Source organism: Heterodontus francisci, chromosome 1 (genome assembly GCF_036365525.1).
Source record: "Heterodontus francisci isolate sHetFra1 chromosome 1, sHetFra1.hap1, whole genome shotgun sequence".
In the NCBI taxonomy this organism is placed as follows: domain Eukaryota; kingdom Metazoa; phylum Chordata; class Chondrichthyes; order Heterodontiformes; family Heterodontidae; genus Heterodontus; species Heterodontus francisci.
In genome coordinates, this window is record NC_090371.1 from 233556172 (window position 1) to 233575499 (window position 19328).

Below are 19328 nucleotides of genomic sequence, written 5' to 3' on the forward strand. Positions count from 1 at the left end.
CTAGTAACTGACTCTTCCACCCTGGGAAAAAGCTTCTGACTATCCACTCTGTCCATGCCACTCATAACTTTGTAAACCTCTATCATGTCGCCCCTCCACCTCCGTCGTTCCAGTGAAAGCAATCCGGGTTTTTCCAACCTCTCCTCATAGCTAATGCCCACCAGACCAGGCAAACATCCTGGTAAACCTCCTCTGTACCCTCTCCAAAGCCTCCACGTCCTTCTGGTAGTGTGGCGACCAGAATTGCACGCAATATTCTAAGTGTGGCCTAACTTAGGTACTGTACAGCTGCAACATGACTTGCCAATTTTTATACTCTATGCCCCGACCGATGAAGGCAAGCATGCCGTATGCCTTCTTGACTACCTTATCCACCTGCGTTGCCACTTTCAGTGACCTGTGGATCTGTACGCCCAGATCTCTCTGCCTGTCAATACTCCTAAGGGTTCTGCCATTTACTGTCTTCCTCCCACCTGCATTAGACCTTCCAAAATGCATTACCTCACATTTGTCCGGATTAAACTCCTGAAGGGTATGTAGGTAGTTTGATCTTAGAGTAGGTTAAAGGTTCGGCACAACATCGTGCCCCTATTAATAAAGCCATTGTATTGTGCAACTCCTCTTTAATTGGGTAGAACTTAAAAACAAAAAAGGGGGCAATCACTTGGCTGGGAGTGTACTACATAGAACAGTACAGCACAGTACAGGCCCTTCGGCCCACGATGTTGTGCCGAACCTTTAACCTACTCTAAGATCAAACTACATACATACCCTTCATTCTACAATCATCCATGTACCTATCCAAGAGTCGCTTAAATGTCCCTAATGTATCTGCTTCTACTACCACCGCTGGCAGTGCATTCCACGCACCCACCATGTGGACGTGGATCCCAAGATCCCTCTGTTCCTCCACACTGCCAAGAGTCTTATCTTTAAGCCTGTATTCTGCATTCAAATTCGACCTTCCATAATGAATCACTTCACACTTTTCCAGGTTGAACTCCATCTGCCACTTCTCAGCCCAGCTCTGCATCCTGTCAATGTCCCGTTGCAACCTACAACAGCCCTCCACACTATCCACAACTCCAGCAACCTTCGTGTCATCGGCAAACTTGCTAACCCAGCCTTCCACTTCCTCATCCAAGTCATTTATAAAAATCACAAAGAGCAGAGGTCTCAGAACAGATCCCTGTGGAACACCACTGGTCACCGAGCTCCAGGCTGAATACTTTCCATCTTCTAACACCCTCTGACTTCTATGGGCCAGCCAACTCTGTATCCAGACAGCCAACTTTCCCTGTATCCCATGCCTCCTTACTTTCTGACTGAGCCTACCATGGGAAACCTTATCAAACGCCTTGCTAAAATCCATATACACCACATCCACTGCTCTTCCTTCATCAATGTGTTTTGTCACATCCTCAAAGAATTCAATAAGGCTCGTGAGGCATGACCTGCCCCTCACAAAGCCATGCTGACTATCTCTAATCAAACTATGCTTTTCCAAATAATCATAAATCCTGTCTCTCAGAATCCTCTCCAATAATTTGCCCACCACCGACGTAAGGCTGACTTGTCTGTAATTCCCAGGGTTATCCCTATTCCCTTTCTTGAACAAGGGAATAACATTTGCCACCCTCCAATCATCTGGTACTACTCCAGTGGACAGTGAAGATGCAAAGATCATCGCCAAAGGCGCGACAATCTCTTCCCTCGCATCCCGTAAAACCTTGGGTATATCCCATCTGGCCCCGGGGACCTATCTATCCTCATGTCTTTCAAAATTTCCAGCACATCCTCCTTCTTAACATCAACCTGTTCGAGCATATCGGCCTGTTTCACGCTGTCCTCACAAACGACAAGGTCCCTCTCACTAGTGAATTCTGAAGCAAAGTATTCATTAAGGACCTCCTCTACCTCCTCCGACTCCAGGCACAAGTTCCCTCCACTATCCCTGATCGGCCCTACCCTCACTCTGGCCATCCTCTTGTTCCTCACATAAGTGTAGAACGCCTTGGGATTTTCCTTCATCCTACCCGCCAAGACTTTTTCTGTCCCCTTCCAGCTCTCCTAAGTCCATTCTTCAGTTCCTTCCTGGCTACCTTGTAACCCTCCAAAGCCCTTTATGATCCTTGCTTCCTCAACCTTAAGTAAGCTTCCTTCTTCCTCTTGACTAGCTGTTCCACATCTCTTGTCTTCCAAGGTTCCTTCACCCTACCATCCCTTCCTTGCCTCATCGGGACAAACCTATCCAGCAGTCGCAGCAAGTGCTCCCTAAACAACCTCCACATTTCTGTCGTGCATTTCCCTGAGAACATCTGTTCCCAATTTAAGCTCCCCAGTTCCTGCCTAATAGCATTGTAATTCCCCCTCCCCCAATTAAATATTTTCCCATCCCGTCTGCTCCTATCCCTCTCCATGACTATAGTAAAGGTCAGGGAGTTGTGATCACTATCACCGAAATGCTCTCCCACCGAGAGATCTGCCACCTGGCCTGATTCGTTCCTTTTTAGTTTCGGTGACTGCAGCTTGGATAGCAACGGAGGTGCGTGAACGGGCTTACAGCTGGGAAGTCAATTTCAGCGTAAGTTTAAAAGTGAATTCCCTTTTGTTTTCGGAGGACCAGGGGACTGCTGGGTAAGGAAAAAGGTATATATTTGTGTGGTTTAGAATCTCTTTCTTTTAGTTTCGGTGACTGCAGCTTGGATAGCAACGGAGGTGCGTGAACGGGCTTACAGCTGGGAAGTCAATTTCAGCGTAAGTTTAAAAGTGAATTCCCTTTTGTTTTCGGAGGACCAGGGGACTGCTGGGTAAGGAAAAAGGTATATATTTGTGTGGTTTAGAATCTCTTTCTTTTAGTTTCGGTGACTGCAGCTTGGATAGCAACGGAGGTGCGTGAACGGGCTTACAGCTGGGAAGTCAATTTCAGCGTAAGTTTAAAAGTGAATTCCCTTTTGTTTTCGGAGGACCAGGGGACTGCTGGGTAAGGAAAAAGGTATATATTTGTGTGGTTTAGAATCTCTTTCTTTTAGTTTCGGTGACTGCAGCTTGGATAGCAACGGAGGTGCGTGAACGGGCTTACAGCTGGGAAGTCAATTTCAGCGTAAGTTTAAAAGTGAATTCCCTTTTGTTTTCGGAGGACCAGGGGACTGCTGGGTAAGGAAAAAGGTATATATTTGTGTGGTGGCTGTACCCGAGACACTACACGCGTAGTGTCTCCCACCCACCCTCCTCCTCTAACCAAAAAAAAAGGACTCTGGTGTGTTGATAAGGTAAGCTTTTTATTTGGGAAGTTCTGTCCGTTGGATTGCTAACCTAACAAGTTTTGACTTTTTGTTGTTTTTTTTGTTGTTCAGTAGATTTGTTGGGAATTTGGAATAGTGGGAATGGAGGTTAAGGCAGTTGTATGTTCCTCCTGCAGAATGTGGGAGGTAAGGGTCGCCAAGAGTGTCCCTGCTGACTGTATCTGTGGGAAGTGCACCCAACTCCAGCTCCTCGAGAACCGCGTTAGGGAACTGGAGCTGGAGCTGGATGAACTTCGGATCATTCGGGAGGCGGAGGAGGTTATTGAGAGGAGTTATGGGGAGGTAGTCACACCTCAGGTAAAAGAAGTAGGTAGATGGGTTACCGTCAGGGGAAGGAGAGGGAACCAGCAGGCAGTGCAGGGATCCCCTGTGGCTGTTTCCCTCAACAACAGGTATACCGTTTTGGATACTGTTGCGGGGGATGACTTACCAGGGGTAAGCAATGGGGTACAGATATCTGGCACAGAGTCTGTCCCTGTTGCTCAGAAGGGAAGGGGGAAGAGGAGCAGAACATTAGTCATTGGGGACTCCATAGTTAGGGGAACAGATAGGAGGTTCTGTGGGAACGAGAGAGACTCACGGTTGGTATGTTGCCTCCCAGGTGCCAGGGTTCGTGATGTCTCGGATCATGTTTTTGGGATCCTTAATGGGGAGGGGGAGCAGCCCCAAGTCGTGGTCCACATAGGCACCAACGACATAGGTAGCAAGAGAGATGGGGATTTAAGACAGAAATTTAGGGAGCTAGGGTGGAAGCTTAGAGCAAGAACAAACAGAGTTGTTATCTCTGGGTTGTTGCCCGTGCCACGTGATAGTGAAGCGAGGAATAGGGAGAGAGAGGAGATGAACACGTGGCTGCAGGGATGGTGCAGGAGGGAGGGATTTGGTTTCCTGGATAATTGGGGCTCTTTCTGGGATCTCTACAAACAGGATGGTCTTCACCTGAACCAGAGGGGTACCAATATCCTGGGGGGGAGGTTTGCTAGTGCTCTTCGGGGGGGTTTAAACTAATTCAGCAGGGGAATGGGAACCCAAATTGTAGTGCCAGTGTACAGGATGTTGAGAGTAGTGAGGTCAGGGATATGGTTACAAGGACGCAAGAGGGCACTGGCAAGCAAGAACCTGGTTTAAAGTGTGTGTATTTCAACGCCAGGAGCATCCGGAATAAGGTGGGTGAGCTTGCAGCATGGGTTGGTACCTGGGATCTCGATGTAGTGGCCATTTCGGAGACATGGGTAGAGCAGGGGCAGGAATGGATGTTGCAGATTCCGGGATTTAGATGTTTCAGTAAGAACAGAGAAGATGGTAAAAGAGGGGGGGGTGTGGCATTGTTAATCAAGGAGAGTATTACAGCGACAGAAAGGACGTTTGAGGACTCGTCTACTGAGGTAGTATGGGCTGAGGTTAGAAACAGGAGAGGTGAGGTTACCCTGTTGGGAGTCTTTTATAGACCTCCGAATAGTTCCAGAGATGTAGAGGAAAGGATAGCGAAGATGATTCTCGACAGGGGTGAGAGTAACAGGGTAGTTGTTATGGGGGACTTTAACTTTCCAAATATCGACTGGAAATACTATAGTTCGAGTACTTTAGATGGGTCAGTTTTTGTCCAGTGTGTGCAGGAGGGTTTTCTGACACAGTATGTAGACAGGCCAACCAGGGGCGATGCCACATTGGATTTGGTACTGGGAAATGAGCCCGGCCAGGTGTTAGATTTAGATGTAGGTGAGCACTTTGGTGACAGTGATCACAATTCGGTTAGGTTTACCTTAGCGATGGGCAGGGACAGGTATATACAGCAGGGCAAGAATTATAACTGGGGGAAAGGAAATTATGATGCGATTAGGCAAGATTTAGGATGCGTAGGATGGGGAAGGAAACTGCAGGGGATGGGAACAATCGAAATGTGGAGCTTATTCAAGGAGCAGCTACTGCGTGTCCTTGATAAGTATGTACCTGTGAGGCAGGGAGGAAGTTGTCGTGCGAGGGAGCCGTGGTTTACTAAAGAAGTTGAAGCGCTTGTCAAGAGGAAGAAGAAGGCTTATGTTAGGATGAGACGTGAAGGCTCAGTTAGGGCGCTTGAGAGCGACAAGCTAGCCAGGAAGGATCTAAAGGGAGAGCTAAGAAGAGCAAGGAGAGGACACGAGAAGTCATTGGTGGATCGGATCAGGGAAAACCCTAAGGCTTTCTATAGGTATATCAGGAATAAAAGAATGACTCGAGTTAGATTAGGGCCAATCAAGGATAGTAGTGGGAAGTTGTGTGTGGAATCAGAGGAGATAGGGGAAGTGTTAAATGAATATTTTGCGTCAGTATTTACAGTAGAGAAAGAAAATGTTGTTGAGAATACTGAGATTCAGGCTACGAGGCTAGATGGGATTGAGGTTCACAAGGAGGAGGTGTTAGCAATTTTGGAAAGTGTGAAAATAGATAAGTCCCCTGGGCCAGATGGGATTTATCCTAGGATTCTCTGGGAAGCTAGGGAGGAGATTGCAGAGCCTTTGTCCTTGATCTTTATGTCGTCATTGTCGACAGGAATAGTGCCGGAAGACTGGAGGATTGCAAATGTTGTCCCCTTGTTCAAGAAGGGGAGTAGAGACAGCCCTGGTAATTATAGACCTGTGAGCCTAACTTCGGTTGTGGGTAAAATGTTGGAAAATGTTATAAGAGACAGGATTTATAATCATCTTGAAAAGAATAAGTACATTAGAGATAGTCAGCACGGTTTTGTGACGGGTAGGTCGTGCCTCACAAACCTTATTGAGTTTTTCGAGAAGGTGACCAAACAGGTGGATGAGGGTAAAGCAGTGGATGTGGTGTATATGGATTTCAGTAAGGCGTTTGATAAGGTTCCCCACGGTAGGCTATTGCAGAAAATACGGAAGTATGGGGTTGAAGGTGATTTAGAGCTTTGGATCAGAAATTGGCGAGCTGAAAGAAGACAGAGGGTGGTGGTTGATGGCAAATGTTCATCCTGGAGTTTAGTTACTAGTGGTGTACCGCAAGGATCTGTTTTGGGGCCATTGCTGTTTGTCATTTTTATAAATGACCTGGAAGAGGGTGCAGAAGGGTGGGTTAGTAAATTTGCAGATGACACGAAGGTCGGTGGAGTTGTGGATAGTGCCGAAGGATGTTGTAGGGTACAGAGGGACATAGATAGGCTGCAGAGCTGGGCTGAGAGATGGCAAATGGAGTTTAATGCGGAAAAGTGTGAGGTGATTCACTTTGGAAGGAGTAACAGGAATGCAGAGTACTGGGCAAATGGGAAGATTCTTGGTAGTGTAGATGAGCAGAGAGATCTTGGTGTCCAGGTGCATAAATCCCTGAAGGTTGCTAACCAGGTTAATAGGGCTGTTAAGAAGGCATATGGTGTGTTAGCTTTTATTAGTAGGGGGGTCGAGTTTCGGAGCCACGAGGTCATGCTGCAGCTGTACAAAACTCTGGTGAGACCGCACCTGGAGTATTGCGTGCAGTTCTGGTCACCGCATTATGGAAAGGATGTGGAAGCTATGGAAAGGGTGCAGAGGAGATTTACTAGGATGTTGCCTGGTATGGAGGGAAGGTCTTACGAGGAAAGGCTGAGGGACTTGAGGTTGTTTTCGTTGGAGAGAAGGAGGAGGAGAGGTGACTTAATAGAGACATATAAGATAATCAGAGGGTTAGATAGGGTGGATAGTGAGCGTCTTTTTCCTCGGATGGTGATGGCAAACACGAGGGGACATAGCTTCAAGTTGAGGGGTGATAGATTTAGGACAGATGTGTGAGAGGTAGTTTCTTTACTCAGAGAGTAGTAAGGGCATGGAATGCCCTGCTTGCAGCAGTAGTAGATTCGCCTACTTTAAGGGCATTTAAGTGGACATTGGATAGACACATGGATGAAAATGGAATAGTGTAGGTCAGATGGTTTCACAGCTCGGCGCAACATCGAGGGCCGAAGGGCCTGTACTGCGCTGTAATGTTCTAATTCTAATCTAATCAAGCACCAAATCCAACATCGCCTCCTCTCTCGTCGGCCTATCGACATATTGAGTCAGGAAACCTTCCTGGACACACCTGACAAAATCTGCTCCATCCAAACTATTTGCACGAAGGACGTTCCAATCAATATTTGGGAAGTTGAAGTCACCTATGACAACAACCCTGTTACTTCTGCACCTTTCCAAAATTTGCCTCCCAATCTGTTCCTCCGTGTCTCTGTTGCTATTGGGGAGCCTATAGAAAACTCCCAATAAAGTGACTGCTCCTTTCCTGTTTCTGACTTCCACCCATACTGACTCAGTAGACAAACCCACCTCGACGACCTCCCTTTCTGCAGCTGTGGTACTATCCCTGATTAGCAATGCCACTCCCCCACCTCTTTTACCTCCCTCCCTATTCCTTTTGAAACATCTCAACCCCAGAGCATCCAACATCCATTCCTGCTCCTGTGATATCCAAGTCTCCGTAATGGCCACAACATCGTAGCTCCAAGTACTGATCCATGCTCTAAGTTCATCACCCTTATTCCTGACACTTCTTGCGTTAAAATAGACACACTTCAACCCACCATACTGGCTGCAACTTTGCCCTGTCAACTGTTTAACCTTCGTCACAGACTCTCTGCACTCTGTATCTGCCTGTTCAACAGTTACCCCATCCACTGATCCGTAGCTCCGGTTCCCATCCCCCTGCCAAACTAGTTTAAACCCTCCCGAAGAGCTCTAGCCAACCTCCCGCCCAGGATATTGGTGCCCCTCCAGTTCAGATGCAACCCGTCCTTCTTGTACAGGCTCCACCTTCCCCAGAAGGTATCTCAATGATCCACATATCTGAAGCCCTCTCTCCTACACCAGCTGTGTAGCCACATGTTCAGCTGCACTCGCTCTCTGTTTCTAGCCTCACTAGCACGTGGCACCGGTGTCAATCCTGAGATTACTGCTCTGCTCGTCCTGCCTTTTAGCTTCCAACCTAACTCCCTATATTCACTTTTCAGGTCCTCATCCCTTTTCCTAGCTATGTCATTGGTACTGATGTGTACCATGACTTCTGGCTGCTCCCCCTCCCCCTTAAGAATCCTGTAGACTCGGTCCGAGACATCCCTGACCCTGGCACCCGGGAGGCAACATACCATCCGGGAGTCTCGTTCGCGACCACAGAATCTGCTGTCTGTTCCTCTAACCATTGAATCTCCTATCACTATCGCTCTCCTATTCTCCCCCCTTCCCATCTGAGCCACAGAGCCAGGCTCAGTGCCAGAGACCTGGCCGCTGTGGCTTTTTCCTGGTAGGTTCCCCCCCCCCAACCGTATCCAATACGGTATACTTATTATTGAGGGGAACGGCCACAGGGGATCCCTGCACTGTGCGCCTATTCCCTTTCCCTCCCCTGACGGTCACCCAGCTACCTTTATCCTGTAACTTAGGTGTCACTACTTCCCTATAACTGCTCTCTATCACCCCTTCAGCCTCCTGAATGATCCGAAGTTCATCCAGCTCCAGTTCCCTAACGCGGTCTGTGAGGAGCTGGAGTTGGGTGTACTTCTCACAGGTGAAGTCAGCAGGGACACGAGTGGTGACCCTTACCTCCCACATCCTGCAAGAGGAGCATGCAACTGCCCTAGCTTCCATCCCCTCCACATCCAAGTCATTAATATATATGACAAACAACAGAGGGCCCAGCACCGATCCCTGCGGCACACCACTGGTCACCGGCCTCCAATCTGAAAAACAACCCTCCACTACCACTACCACCCTCTGCCTCCTATCACCAAGCCAATTTTGTATCCAATTTGCTAGCTCACCCTGGATCCTATGTGTTCAAACCTTCTGGATCAGCCTACCATGCGGGACCTTGTCAATGGCCTTGCTAAAGTCCATGTGGACAATGTCCATCGCCCTGCCCTTGAAAATCCTCTTGGATGAGAGGCTGAGTAAATTGGGCCTATATTCTCTGGAGTTTCGAAGAATGAGAGGCGATCTAATTGAGACATACAAGATTCTGAAAGGGCCTGATAGGGTAAAAGCTGAGAGATAGTTCCCACTGGTCAGGGAATCTAGAACACAGGGACACAGTCTCAGGATATAAGGGGTCAATCATTCAGGACTGAGATGAGGAGAAATTACTTAACTCAAGGGGTTGTGACTCTTTGGAATTCTCTACCCCAGAGGGTTGTGGATATTCCATCATTGACTACATTTAAGGCTGGGATAGATAGTTTTTTGGTCTCGCAGGGAATCAAGGGATATAGAATGCGGCAGGAAAGTGGAATTGTAGCCCAAATCAGCCATGATTGTATTGAATGGTGGAGCAGGCTCGATGGGCCATTTGTTCTACTTCTGCTCCTATTTCTTCTGTTCTTGTGACAGAGGATTAATTTGTTTGGGGAACAGATAGACATTTGCTAAAGCCGTAGACGTAACTCCAGGATGGTGTGTTGCCTCCCTGGTGCTTGGGTCAAGGATGTCACGGAATGGCTACAGGACATTCTTCTGGGGCAGGGTGAACAGCCAGAGGTCGTGGTCCACGTTGGCACCAATGACGTAGGTAGGAAGGGGGATGAGATCCTGAAAGCAGATTTTAGGGAGCTGGGAAGGAGATTAAAAAGCAGGACCTCAAAAGCAGTAATCTCAGGATTACCCCAGTCCCTCATGTGAGTGAGCATAGGAATAGGAGAATTGAGCGATTGAACATGTGGAGAACTGGTGGAGGAGGGCGGGCATCAGATTTCTGATGCATTGGGACCGGTTCTGGGGCAGATGGGACTTGTACAAGATGGATGGGTTGCATCTCAGCAGAACTGGGACTAATATCCTCAGGGAGATTTGCTAGTTCTGTTGGGGAGTGTTTAAACTAAATTGTCAGGGGGATGGGATCTTGTGATGGAGCTCAGATTGGAGGGAAGCAAAATTGGTAACTTGTCAGGGTTGTGCATACCAGGAACAAATATCAGAGAGGAATACCAAGGTGCACAGAAGCACTACAGTAGGGAATATTAAGTTATTAGGTGGGGTCAGAGTAGGGAGAAAGTAATAAAGTCTCAATCTGGGATATTGTGCATGGATGTGAATGCCCGAAGTATGGTTAATAAGGTTGGGGAGGTACAGGTGCAGATTGCCATGTGGAAATATGATGTTGTGGCTGTAACAGAGACCTGGCTCATAGAAGGGCAGGACTGGGTGTTAAATATTCCTGGATACAAGGTGTTAAGGAAAAATAGGAAAGGGAAAAAAGGGGAGGGGTGGCGGTATTGATTAAGGAGAGTATTGCAGTGCTGGAGAAAAAGGATGTCCCAGAGGAGTGGAGGACAGAATCGATTTGGCCAGAGCTAAGGAACAAAAAAGGTGCAGTTACATTGCTTGGTGTTGTCTATCGGCCCCCAGCTAGTGGGAAGGACGTGGAGGAACAAATTTGCAAGGAAGTTAGAGAAGTGGAAAAATTATAGGGTAGTTATAATGGAGGAGTTTAATTATGCAAACATAGACTGGGATAGTAGGAATGTAAAGGTGCAAGAGTTCCGAGAGTGTATTCAGCAAAATTTTCTACAGCAGTCTGTTGCTATTCCAACAAGAAAGGAGGCACTGCTAGACCAGGTTCTTCGGAATGAGGTGGGCCAAGTGGATCAAGTATAAATAGGAGAGCATTTAGGGGACAATGATCATTGTATCATAAGGTTCAGGCTGACTATGGAAAAGGACAAAGAGCAATCCAGGGTAAGAATAATTAACTGGGGGAAGGCCAACTTCACTGGGGTAAGAATGGAGCTGGGGCGAATAAATTAGAGTCAAAGGTTGGCAGGAAAACCAGTAACTAAACAATGGGCTACCTTCAAAGAAGAGATAGTTTGGGCACAGTCAAAGTATGTTCCCTCGAAAGGTAGGGCAAACAAATCCAGAGCTCCCTGGATGACAAAACGGTAGAGATTAAGATAAAGAAGAAATAGTGTGCTTAAAACAGATGCCAGATAGAAAATACTATTGAGAACCAAACAGAAGGTCCAGAGGGAAAGTGAAAAAGCAAATAAGAGAAGCAAAGAGTGAGCATGAAAAGAGACTGGCAGCTAGCATTGAAGGAAATCCCAAAGTTTTAAATAGACATATAAATAGTAAAAAGGCCGATTAGGGACCATAAAGGGGATTTACACATGGAGGCAGAGGGCATAGCTGAGGTATTAAATGAATACTTCGCATCTGTCTTTACCAAGGAAGAAGATACAACACAGGCAAGGGTGAAAGAGGAGGTAAGTCTGACACCAGAGGGGTTTAAAATTGATGAAGAGGATTTATTAGATAGGCTGTCTGTACTTAAAGAGGATAAAGCGACAGGACCAGATGAGATGCATCCAAGGCTACTGAGGGAAGTGAGGGTGGAAATCACAGAGACACTGGCCATACTTTTTCAGTCTTCCTCAGACTCGTTGATGGTGCCAGAGGACTGGAGAATTGCAAACATTGCACCCTTGTTCATAAAAAGGGTGGAAAGATAAGCCCAGCAACTACAGGCCAGTCTGTTTAACTTCACTGGTGGGAAAACTTCGAGAAAATATATTTCAGGACAAAATTAATAGTCACATGGACAAATGCAGGTTAATTAAGGAAAGCCAGCATGGCTTTCTTAAGGAAAAATCATGTTTAACTAACTTGTTGGAGTTTTTTTGAGGAGCTAACAGAGAGGGTTGATGAAGGCAATGCTGTTGATGTGGTGTACATGGACTTTCAAAGGCGTTTGATACAGTGCCACACAACAGACTTGTGAGCAAACTTATAGCTCATGGAATAAAAGGGATGGTAGCAACATGGATACAAAATTGGCTGAGTGACAGGAAACAAAGACCCTTGCTTTTTCTGATATATATTAATGACCTAGACCTTGGTGTACAGGGCACAATTCCAAAGTTTGCGGATGATACAAAACTTAGAAACACTGTAAACTGTGAGGAGGATAATGTAGAACTCCAAAAGACACAGACAAGTTGGTGGAATGAGCAGACAGGTGGCAGATGAAGTTCAATGCAGGGAAATGTGAAATGATTGATTTTGGTAGGAAGAACATGGAGAGACAATATAAAATAAAGGGTACAATCCTAAAGGGGGTGCAGGACATAGGGACCTGCATGTATATGTGCTTACATCATTGAAGGTGGCAGGACAGGTTGAGAGAGTGGTTAATAAAGCACACAGTACCCTGAGCTTTATTAATAGGGGCATAGAGTACAAGAGCAAGGAAGTTATGTTGAACTTGTCTAAGACACTAGTTCGGCCTCAGCTGGAGTATTGCATCCAGTTCTGGACGTCGCACTTTGGAAAGGGCATGAGGGCATTGGAGAGAGTACAGAAAAGATTCAGGAGAATGGTTCCAGGGTTGAGGAACTTCAGTTATGAAGATCGATTGGAGAAATTAGGACTGTTTTCCTTGGAGAATAGAAGGCTGAGAGGGATTTGATTCAAAATCTTGAGGGGTCTGGACAGAGTAGATAGAGAGAAACTGTTCCCACTCATGAAAGGATCGAGAACAAGAGGGCACAGATTTAAAGTATTTGGTAAGAGAAGCAAAAGTGACACGAGGAAAACCTTTTCACGCAGAGGTTTGGAATGTGCTGCCTGAGAATGTGGTGGAGGCAGGTTCAATTGAAACATTCAAAAGGGAATTAGACTGTTATGTGAAAAAGAAGAATGTGCAGGGTTATGTGGAGATGGCAGCTAAATGGAACTGAGTGAATTTCTCTTTTTGAGAGCCGTGTGGACATGATGGGCCGAATGGCCTCCTTCTGCACTGTAGCAAATTTGCGATTCTGTAAAGTGGCAAGTAGCATTTGTGCCACACAAGTACCAGCCAATGCCGATCTGCAACAAGAGAGAAACTAATCATCTCCCCTTGATGTTCAACAGCACTACCATTGCTGAAATCCGCATCAGCATTCTGGGGGTTGCCATTGACCAGAAACTTAACTGGACGAACCATGTAAATATTGTGGCTCAAAAGCAGGTCAGAGGCTGGGAATTCTGCAGCGAATAACTCCTGAGTCCCCAAAGACTGTTCACCATCTACAAGGTACAAGTCAGGAGTGTGATAGAATGCTCTCCACTTACCTGGATGAGCGCAGCTGCAACAACACTCAAGAAACTCAACACCATCCAGGACAAATCAGCCCACTTGATTGATACCCTTTCCACCACCATAAGCTTTCACTCCCTTCACCATGGGTACACGGTGCCAGCAGTGTTAACGTCTTCAAGATGCACTGCAGAAACTCGCCAAGAGGCCCCTTCCAAAGCCAAGACATCTACCTAGAAAAACAAAAGCATCAGACATAATAGGAACAACACCAACTGCAAGTTCCCTTCCAAGTCACACACTATCCTAACTTGAGACTATGCCACTGTTCCTTCACTGTTGCTGGATCAAAAACCTGGAACTCCCTCCCTAATAGCACTGTGGAAGTACCTACACCACATGAACCTCAGCGGTTCAGGAAGGCCACTCACCAGCACCTTCACAAGGGCTGTTCGGGATGAGCAACAAATGCTGGAATTTCCTGCGATGCTCACATCCCATGAATGAATTTTCAGTATCTACTCTCACTGCTCCCCCAGCTAATCAGTGGCCTCTGCTCACTGCTCTCCACAGGTAATCAGGGATCCCCTCACAAATCCCCACAGTCAGTGGTCAGCGCCCCCTCATGTCTTTTCCCAAGTATTAAATGACCCTGCTTATTGCTCCCCACAGCTAATCAGAGCCCTCTCCTCACTGCTCCCCAGAGGTAGCCAGTGCCACCACTCGCCCCCCCTCCCCCCGCCCCTTACTGCTCCCCACAGTTAGTCAGATCCCCTATTAACTGTTCCCCACTGGTAATCAATACCTCCACTCACTGCTCTAAACAGATAATTGGTGCCCCATTCATTGCTCACGACAGATAATCAGTGCCTCCCCTCACTACTCCCCACAGGTAATTCTTGCTTCCCCTCACTTCTTCCCACAGTTAATCAGTGCCTCCCATCACTGGTCCCCACAGGTAGTCAGTGCCGCCTCCTCACTGCTCCCCACAGGTAATCAGTGCCTTCAGTCACTGTTCCCCACAGGTAATCAGTGCCTCCCTTCACCGGTCCCCACAGGTAATCATTGCCGCCTCCTCACTGCTCCCCACAGGGTAATCAGTGCCCCTCCTCACTGCTCCCCACAGTTAGTGTGCCATGCCCCCCCGACTGCTCCTCACAGGATCAGCGATATGCACCAACATGTTGCACCATGGACATTTGACAAAGTTATTGACTCAGCCACGGACATGGGGACAATTAATCTGTATATAATGTGTATAGCCAAGCTAATGCCATCAAAACACAATCCATTTTTTTCCTATTTAATGATATACCTGGCACTGATTTTGCTTGCCTAAGTAGTCAACGTCTGCCTGAACACTTGATATAGCAATGAGAAGAATTCGGATAGATGTCCATGTGTCAGGAGTGATCTTGATCTCTTTCTCTCTCTCCATCCCTCTCCCCTCTCCGTGTCTATCTTTCACTCCTCTCCCTCTCTCCTCTGTGCCCATGCCTCTCCCTTACGCCTTTTCTGTGCCCATCATTCTTCCCTGTGTTCCCCTCTCTCTCCCCTCTCTGTGTCCCACTCTCTCCCAGTGTTCCTCCCCCCTCCACACCCTCTCACCTCCCCTCTGTGTCCCCCTCTCTTCCCTTGTGTCTCTCACCCCCTCTACACCCGTGTCCCTCCCCCTACCCTCCTCCCTCTCTCCCCCTAGCTCTGCCCCTTCCCTCTCCACCCTTTGTCCCCTGCCCCCTCTCTCTCCACCTCTCTCCCCCTTTATATCTCTCCCCTCTCCCCCTCTACCCTGCTTCCCCCTCTCCCCTTCCACCTCTCTCTCTCCTCTTCCCGCCCCACTCCCCTTTTCCCTCTCTCATCCCCCCTCTCCCCCTCCATCCCCCCCCATCTCTCCCTCTCCCCTCCCCTTCTTTCTCCCTCCCTCTTCCCTCTCTCTCCCCCACCCCTTCCCCCCTATTCCCCATCCCCTTCTCCCTCTCCCTCTCCTCTTCTCTCACTCCCCTCCCCCTCTCCCCACTCACCTCTCTCACCCCCCTTCCCCCTCTCTCTCACAGCTCCCCACATGTAATCTGTGGCCCCGCTCACTGCTCCCCACAAATAATGAGTGCCCCCCCCTTCAGTACTCCCCACATGTAATCAGGGGCCCCTCACCGCTCTCCACAGGTAATCAGTGCCCCCTTCAATGCTCCCCATCTGTAACCAGTGCCCCTCTCACTGCTCCCCATAGGTAATCAGTATTCCCCCTTTCACTGCTCCCCATAGATAATCAGTGCCCCCTCACTGCTCCCCAACGTAATCAGTGCTGCCCGTCACTGGTCCCCACAGGTAATCAGTGCCTTTCTCTCCTTACTACACTACTCTGATGATCTGTGTTTTGCCCCTCTCTGCAGCATGATCTGCTGGTCTCACCACGAGTAATATAAGAATAACATAATTGCGGCTGGCATTCCAATTTCCCAGCGCTGTTCCTGGCACCAGTCGTTTTCACCAGGGCAGAGGCGGGGGGTTGTGGGTGACTATGAAACACTGCTGGATTTCTTAATAAATCTAATTAAGATTGTTAAAGAGCTCATTTAGGGGCATTTGTTGAGGGATATGTTGAGATATTGGTGGAAGCACACGGGTTCCAAGTTGGGTCTGGGGCAGACCAGGTGCATGGAGGCAGATACACAGCAGGCTGTCAATCATGGCTGCCCCAACAGCACAGGAGTGCAGAGGAGAGGGACCAGGGGCATGAGAGCAGCGGAGGCCATACCCACAGCATAAACTTGAGATGACCGGAAACCAGTGCCGCAGGAGACTGCGACTCTCCAGGTAGATAGTCACAGAGCTTTGTGCCCTCATCACAGAAAACCGCACACCTCGCAGTACTGCTTGCCATGCCCTGCCTGTAGCTGTAAAAGTCACTGTGACCTTGAACTTCCTTGCCACTGGCTCCTTCAAAAGTGCAGCAGCAGACCCTGTTGACTTCTAGCAATGAAGCTCTTTTTGCGAGAGCTGGACTGTGCATTCAATTCCAGACAGATGGGGCCTCCAGGCACGAAGGGCAGTGGGTTTCGCCTGTATCTTTGGATTCCCCCAGGTGCTGGATATCATCAGTGTACCAATGTGGACATCAAGGTATCGACTGACCGCCCAGTGAAATTAATCAACAGGAAGGGCTTCTACTCACTCAACATTCAACTGGTCTGTGAACACAGCAAGAGCTTCCTGCATCTGTGCATTCACGTTCCTGGCAGCTGCCATGGCTCCTTCTTCTTCTGCCAGTCCAAGCTGCCGCAGCTCTTCATTCCTTCCCCAAACTCCATGGATGGATTCAAGGGGACTGGGAGTATCCCTTGAAGAGAGAGCTAATCACCCCTCTACGAGACTCCGAGACTGAGGCAGAGACGCTACAACCCAAGCTCACTACAACAACAACTGAGCAGACCATTGGGCTTCTGAAGATGCAGTTCTGGGGCCTGGCACCCATGCAGTTTACTGCTGAAAGGGTCTCGTGCATTGTGATAGTCTACTGTGCTCTCCATACATGGGTCTCCAGAGAGGTGTGGACCTTGAGGAGGGTGAAGCGCTAGATGGACACTGCTCATTGGAGAAAGAGGAGGAGCAGGCAGTGGAGAAGGAGGAGGAAGATGCAGAACACAGAGGTTCCCTGGCTGTGCAGAGAGGTCGTAGGGCCTGGCATGTGGCTCAAGGGTCTCATCAAGGGACAGAAGATGTTGGTATGGTTCTTAATGAATACTTTGCGTCTGTCTTCACAAAAGAGGGGGAACTATGCAAATATTGTAGTTGAGGAGGAGTGTGAAGTATTGGATGTGATAAAAATAGGGAGAGAGAAAGTATTAATAGGATTAGCATCCTTGAAAGTTGATAAATTACCAGGGCCAGATGAAATGTTAGAAGAAGCAAGAGAGGAAATTGCAGTTTCCAGTCCTCACTGGATACAGGTGTGGTGCCAGAGGATTGGAGAACTGCTAACGTTGTGCCTCTTTAAAAAGGGAGCGAAGGATAGACCGAATAATTACTGGCCACTCAGTCTAACTTCAGCGTGGGCAAATTATTGGAACCTATTCTGAGAGACAGGATAAACTGTCATTTAGAAAGGCACAGGTTAATCAAGGATAATCAGTATGGATTTGTTAAGGGAAGATCTTGTTTGACCAACTTGATCAAATTTTTGGAAGAAGTAACAAGGAAGGATGAGGGTAGTGCAGTTGATGTGGTCTACATGGACTTTAGCAAGGCTTTTGACAAGGTCCGACTGGTTAAAAAAATAATATCCCATGGGATCTAGGGAAATGCAACAAAAGTGGATACAAATATAAAAGCAAAATACTGCGGATGCTGGAAATCTGAAACAAAAACAAGAAATGCTGGAATCACTCAGCAGGTCTGGCAGCATCTGTGGAAAGAGAAGCAGAGTTAACGTTTCGGGTCAGTGACCCTTCTTCGGATACAAAATTGGTTCAGTGGCAGGAAACAAAGGGTGACAGTTGTTTTAGTGACTGGAGGGCTGTTTTCAGTGGCGTTCTGCAGGGCTCGGTACTGGGTTTCCTGCTTTTTGTAATATATATTAATAATTTGGATGTAAATGTAGGGGGCATCATCATTGGGTGGCACAGTGGTTAGCACCGCAGCCTCACAGCTCCAGAGACCCGGGTTCAGTTCTGGGTACTGCCTGTGCGGAGTTTGCAAGTTCTCTCTCTGACCGCGTGGGTTTCTGCCGGGTGCTCCGGTTTCCTCCCACAGCCAAAAACTTGCAGGTTGATAGGTAAATTGGCCATTGTAAATTGCCCCTAGTGTAGGTCGATGGTAGGAGAATGGTGGGGATGTGGTAGGGAATATGGGATTAATGTAGGATTAGTATAGATGCCTGGTTGCTGGTCGGCGCAGACTTGGTGGGCCGAAGGACCTGTTTCAGTGCTGTATCTCTTAAAAAAAAAAGAAGGTTTCAGACGACACAAAGATTGGCTGTGTGGTAGATAGCGAGGGGAATAGCTGTAGGCTGCTGGAAGATATTGATGGTCTGGTCAGATGGGCAGAAAAGTGGCAAATGGAATTCAACCTGGAGAAATGTGGGGTGATGCATTTGGGGAGGTCAAACAAGGCAAAGGAATACATGATTAATGGGAAAATACTGAGAAGTGTAGAGGAAGTGAGGAACCTTGGAGTGAATGTCCACAGATCCCTGAAGGGAGCAGGACAGGTCAATAAGGTGGTTAAAAAGGCATATGGAATCCTTTCCTTTATTAGCCGAGGTATAGAATATAAAAGCAGGGAGGTTATGCTGGAACTGTATAACTCATTGGTTAGGCCACCACTTGAGTAGTGTGTGTGGTTCTGGTCCCCTCGTTACAGAAAGGATGTAATTGCACTAGAGAAGATACAGAGGAGATTTACGGGGATGTTGCCAGGACTGGAAAAATGCAACTATGAGGAATGATTGGATAGGCTGGGGTTGTTCTCCTTGGAACACAGAAGGCTGAGGGGAGATCTGATTGAAATGTACAAAATTTTGAGGGGCCTGGATAGAGTGGAGGTGAAGGGTCTATTCAGGTTAGCAGAGAGTTCAGTGACGAAGGGGCATGGATTTAAAGTGATTGAGAAAAATTAGAGGGGAGCTGAGGAAAACCTTTTTCACCCAGAAGGTGGTGTGGGTCTGGAACTCACTGCCTGTAAGGGTAGTTGAAGCAGAAACCCTCAACTCATTCAGAAGGAGTCTGGATGTGCACCTCAAGTGCCATAATCTGCAGGGCAGGAAGGTGGATCATTTTCGGCCAGCACAGACATGATGGGCCAAGTGGCCTCTTTCTGTGCTTTAAACTTTCTATAAAAAAGGATGTCATTGACGTCAAGGATCATCTGGTTCAGGCTCTTTTCAGCTGAGCCCCTATGACCCAGGAGGAACAGCATGGTCTGGAACTCCTCACCAATGAAGGATGCACATTTTCTCAGAGTTCTCACTGTCACACATTCCTCCCATGTTCAGAAGTGGCAAGC

General features: G+C 47.8%; 1 protein-coding gene across 19 annotated transcripts in view; it reads left to right on the forward strand.

The window, feature by feature from the left end:
* The window catches only part of map9 (microtubule-associated protein 9), a 350433-nt gene that overhangs the window by 201241 nt on the left and 129864 nt on the right, over positions 1-19328 (forward strand). The gene's annotated exons all lie outside the window — the stretch shown is intronic.